The sequence below is a fragment of the Agelaius tricolor genome, unplaced genomic scaffold (assembly GCF_023055355.1).
Source record: "Agelaius tricolor isolate 1412-34295 unplaced genomic scaffold, bAgeTri1.0.p SCAF_48, whole genome shotgun sequence".
NCBI lineage: Eukaryota > Metazoa > Chordata > Aves > Passeriformes > Icteridae > Agelaius > Agelaius tricolor.
In genome coordinates, this window is record NW_027269308.1 from 3043470 (window position 1) to 3049469 (window position 6000).

The following is a 6000-nucleotide window of genomic DNA, read 5'->3' on the forward strand; positions in this document are numbered from 1 at the left end:
CTACAGGAAAAGCCTCTCCATCATTTGAGAGAAAAGTCCCTTCTACAATAGCTTCTGGAATAACTTTTTTCTACCTTAGTTTCTGAGCTGCTTCTATTTCAGGGTCACATTCCAACTCTAATTCCACATTCTTTACAGCGTGAGATGGAGGATTTTGTTTAACCAGCTCGAATGCTGGCTCAGAGACAGAATGGAGGAGTTTTTGCAAGACAAGGGCCATATTCAGCCGATGCACAATCCAGCCTGCTTGTAATAATGGACAATGGACACGTTCACAAAGAATGAATTATGGACATACTCAGAAATGGGGTTGGTATATCCTTGAAAAAGATACAAGAAGAAGAGTCATCAGGACTCAGCAAGTTTGTCAGCAAGCTTGGGAAAGTGAGCCATGGGTGGGCCAGACAACCAAATCAAGACGCGTGAAAAATTAGATGATCCAATCAGCATTCTGTTTTAGACGTGTGAACAGCTAGGATAAACCAATCATGTATTAGCTAGAGACACATGGACAGTAGAGATTTATTATAAAAAGTCTTTTTAGGAATAATAACTTTAGCTTCACTGGATCATATTGGTTATGTTGTGATGTCCATGAACCTCTGCACCACGCACTTAAGGGTGTGATGGTGTTCCCCAGGAAATGTACACATTTGGGGAGGTGCCCTTGGAAGAGAGGGGCTTGATTCCCAAGGAAAGTGCTTCCCCAGGAGCCCCCAGTGAGATCGGTGCAAGTGTCTCCATTTGACTCCCTGTGTCTCCTTCAGTCCTTGGGGCCCCTTGCACTTTGCAGAGGGGCATGCAAAGGGAGAAGGCTGTGAAGAAATACGAATGATGTTCTCTTGATGCAGAGTGTGATTTTATACCCTCTCTCCTATGGTGCAGATGCTCTTCATTTCTACTGTGTTGATTATTCTTATCAATACATATTTTAACTTGCTCTGGCATTCTTCCCATAGAAAAGCTTTCCTTGGGTATTTGATTTACGTCTGCAAATGTTGATACGTAACTTCAGGTATCTGAATTTAGCCCATTTCTCCTCTCGCTTTCATTTCAGAAAATGTCAGAATTACAGATGTACACACTAAAGTATCCAAGATTTCTGTGCAACAGAAAGATGAGTAAACAGTAGTACAGCCCAATCTACATTACCTTTAGCAGTTACCAAAGCCAGTAGGTATTTAGAAAAGTGTGCTTTCTTTCAGCAATATTACAAATGGATTGTTATATACAAATTATAATATTATAATATTGGCTTTACACAAATATTAAAATGGATTCTATATGTGTGATATTAAAGTTGTGATCTTTATAACTTTGTTATAAAGATATAGTTTTTATTTCTGTTGTTAAATAAGCTTAGAGAGCTCCCAAGGCCTTGAACATACTTGAGACTGATTTTGCAATAAACTATCTTTTAAAACTCTGTTTGGAAAGCAGAAGGTAGGAACAGCAGTCATCTGTTGTGTTTGACTTTATTGTTATTTGAGATTGTAGTAAATACTAAGCACGAGCTGGGATGCAGATTGTAATTGCTCATCTTTCCAAAGATAGATATGGATACTATTAAACTGTGCCTTGTTTATTGTTCCTAACTGACTAATTTACTGCAGTAGTTTTATAGTGCATTTTTATTGTTATAATGTCTAAATGTAGTGGGAGAATATATATTTGACTTGGGGTAGTTTGGCTTTTGTTTTTCGAATAATAAAACCACTCTCTTCAGCCTGGTGAAGAAGAAATCTTCTTCTGTCCTTGTATACAGCTATGGGTTTGTTTACACAGCTTCTCCTTCCCTTCTCTGCCTAGGCTTTCTCACCTGCAGTTTTCAGTAGAAAAGCAACAAACCTTTGAAAGGCTAAACCTCAACATAACTGTGACCCTCAATCAATACTTCCTTCTTCCAATTTCTTAAGATCTCTTTGTCCTGGGCACTCAGTATGGCCTTTTTCCTCAAAGTTCTTTGGCTGTCTTGAATGCTTACAGCATAACAGGTAATCCCTGATCTATTTTCAACTCTCTGCTCAGATGCAGACTGCTGGAAGGGAGGTAGGACTGGTACTGGAGACCTGGCAGCTTGTCCAGGAAGCAAAATTTTTGAAAGAATGGTAATGTGGAGAAGCATGCAAGTCCGGGTGGTGAACTCATAGATGCAAGCACTTGCAGTTTCCTGTCAGGATTTTACAGTTCAAGGGTATGGTCTCTTCTTATTTCTGTCCCTTAATGCTCAATCCTTGCCACACTTCTTCAACTTCTTTTGCATTGTCATCTTCCGTGTTTTCTTCCTCTCTTCTTCTTTCTGTGACTTTCTGTGCAGGATGGATAACCTGTCATACACTGTCAGCTTGCTCAGTGACCGAGCAGTGAGTGATATGATGGTGTGGAAATTGGAGGTGCACAGTAGGCAAACGTGTCATGCTTCTGTTTGCCCTCTGCAGGCAAACCTGCTTCCCAAACCTTCAGTCAGACTTGGAAAAAAGGCTTGTCACCACCACTTTGTTGTGGTTTGTGCATTGATGAAGAAACACTTCCATCTCAGCCTGCTTAAGCCACTGCAGAGCAGGAATTGTTGCTTTGGTAGCAGGTGTGCTGGCAGGGTCCTTACAGCTCCACAAGATGTGCCTCTTCTGGAACAGATTTCTGCATCTTGGTGCAATAAAATCTATGCTTTAAATTGCACCAGTGCAAGTCATGCACTCATGTAGATGTGTTTTCAGACATAGATATTTATATATATGCCTAGTGAATGGCCTCCTGGGGAGCAGGGACAAATGAGGAACGGGGCTGATAAAACATGCTTCTGCTTCAAGAAAAACCCCTGTCTTCCCTTTCCAGACAAGGATATAAACTTTTTCTTGATTGGCCTAAAGGGGATAAACAAGTCCCTCCATGTCCTGATCTTTTACTAGTCTCAACTTATTTAGAAAAGATGTAAATTTTTTTTTTGTGGTGGGGGGTTGGTGGTGTTTGGGTCTGCATTTCAGACCTGTTCTCCCAGCAGCCAGGGACCTACAGCTGCTGTGGGTGGGGCAGGTGCTCAGGTAATTACCAACAGGTGCTTGGTAATTGCTAACAGCAGTTGAGGTGAGAAGTTGGCTTGTGCCTGGCTGAGGGCTTGAGGACTGTGGTGAGAGAAGGGATAGGGAGTGGAGTGGAAAATATTAGTTACACAAGCAAATCTGAGGTGTAGGTGGCATTTAACTGGATTAGGTACTGCATTTCATGGACTTGATCACAATTTATGAAGAACTGAACATTGAACTATGAGATAGGACTATTTAGTTGCTATTCTAAATGCTGCATTTACTAATATGTAATGTAATTTCTTTGTATTTTGCTCAGAAGCTGTCTCAAAAACATTAAAGTCCAAATAAAGTCTTCATAAACACAAGTTAATAGCTTACTTTTTGTTAAAAACAGAAGCTGAAAGGGCCAATGGCTCTTGCATTCATTAATTCACACATTTTAAAAGAAGTGGCTCTCTCCTGTTCCCGTGGCTAGCTTGTCTCTTCAGGCTAGGAAACATTTCTGGGAGCATTTCCTTGCTGCTCCTCTATCTCTATCCCCTTGGAATCTGATGCTAATACTATATTTTTCTAAAATTAGAAAATTTGAAATTTCTGTAGGCCCTTTCATTTTGTCATTGGCACCTGTCACTTGAGGGGAAGAAAAGTCTGATAAGGTTTTTTTCTTGTAGGCCTCTCAAATTGCAGCCCATTGCATTTAGCTAACAGGATGCCTGAAATGGACACTGGTAGAGAGTAAAAGAAATTGCCTGGTACAGATGCTATCAACTATTTTTAGTTTCTTGACAGTCCAGTATTTCCCTTACCCAAGGACTGTTCATATTTCTTTCTCTTTTTCTTGCAGCTCTCAGTTCTGTGATGACCGAGAAACAAAAATACAAAGTAAGGGTATCCAGAGTAGATGGACTTTATGAGAATTAGGGGGCAATTTGACCATACACTGATCTGTATGATTGCCTTCTTCTGTGAAAGATTGTAGTGGTGTTGTAATATATGTTGGGAAATAATTCATGCTCTAAAAGCATGTATTTCATCAAGATTGTGAAATCCAAACAAGTCTCTTACCACAAGCAGCCCGAGAGGCAGACGTCTATTCTGATTCCGAAATTCCTGAAGGCAGCAGGAGAACAATCAGCACTTAGCTTATGAATAGAGCACCCAGCACAATGATCACCATTATCCCAGTCATGGGAAGACACCTCAGAGCGATCATTGCCCTGTTGATAACATCGATCAAGATGGCCAAAGTCGCCAGAAAGGTCCATGTGAATACCCGACTTCCCCGATCCATCAGCGCTGGCTATCAACAAGGAAATGGCGATGGTCCAGCTCTGCACAGGGAAAGAACCAACTATGAATATGCAGAGTTACAAAAGAAACTGGGACTCCTTCGCCTCGGGCATAATAAACTGTACAAAGCATCCCTGCAAGAAGTGGCTCTCATGAGCAATGAACGGGGCAGGGTCCGATGCGATAGAGGTGGGATCCAGGTTCACCCAGCGCCCACCCCGGGCTCGACGCTGTCTCTTTGGCTGTGGTGGTTTTGAGGATCGTATTTTGGTCACAGAAAAAGATAAATAAATCTTTTCTCATTTTTGATAATTTGGATTTTGATTGATCATTTAATAGAGTGTGATTGCAATCATTTCTGCTGGTCAGTATTTTTAGTTAACACAGCTACCCAGGGAGCCAGACAGGTTTTAGGACTCTCTTTGGAACTGAAAGAAAAAGAGAAGAAAATGTGTCTGTGGTATTTTCCTACAGCAGTTCCACATGCTATTGGTGGCATGTAACAACTGGATTTCACCCCTAGTAACTACTTGTGGTGCAGTCTTAAGCGTGCTAGTTGTGAGAGCTGCTTCTGTAGAAAGGTGATTTCTACTACTGCTGTGTTAATTCTTCCTATAAAATTTAAACAACCCAACAATTTCCTAGTTGCTTCTAGTAGTTTTCACAAGTGCTTGTATTTGTACCCCTGTTCTTGGATCTTTTAATTCTGCACTCAGGATACCCAAAAGGTACCAGAGCTGTATGTACCCAAGCAAGGGTGTGTTTGGATGGTGGTCTGGGACAGAGAGTATTCTCCTCTGGAGTTAAAGCTGGCCAAGTTTCAGCTTTTTATTGGCAGGCATTTTTAACTGAAAAAAATAACAGCTTCGAGTTTTGAAATCCCCATAGTAGATAATGTAAACATAGAGCATAATTTACAAGCTCACTTTGGGAACTGGTTGCAATTAAGTGTTGCCTCCTGAGGTGTCTCAAGTTGTGGGTGTCTTTAAGAAGAAGAGAAATAGGAATTTACGAGACAGGAAACAGAACTCCAGAACTTTTCACTACACCAGGTCCTGTACTGAAGTGGCTGTTGTGAACAATGCAGCCAGGACCATGGAACCGAGCAGTCTGAAGAAACTGCTGTACAGCAACAGCTTAACTTCAATGTGCTTGAGCCAGTGCTGCTGGCAGCATTATCTCTGCATCCTGGGACACTTCCCGGTTCCTGTGCCTTGGCACTGCTTCCACATGGGGCTGGGGATGGAGTTTGGGTCTATGAACTGGCTGGTGGTGAGAAACAGGTTCATTTTTGTCAGATGAGGTGATGGTGTGCACGTCTCCCTGGCTTAGTGTCCTTTGTGAGCTTCTTACTTCAGCCAGAATTTGTGGAGTGTTTAAAGCTTGCTGCTTTTTTTGGGGGGGCGGGATTTTTTGGGTACTATTAAGAGAAATGAGTTGTTGATGTCCCTGAAATGTTCCATTTTCATCCTTATTCAAGAAAGTGAGGAATAGACTCTTTTCATCCCTTGGGTAATTATTTGCTTTATTATTGCACTGAAGTGAGATAGGATTAATGTAGGTTACAGGTAGTAACAGAATATGAAATAAGACAACAAAAAGCACAAGAACAAAAGATAAAAATAGTCTCAGGAATTAACCTAGTACTTTGAGAATCTATGAATTTTCAAAATGCTTGCAATGA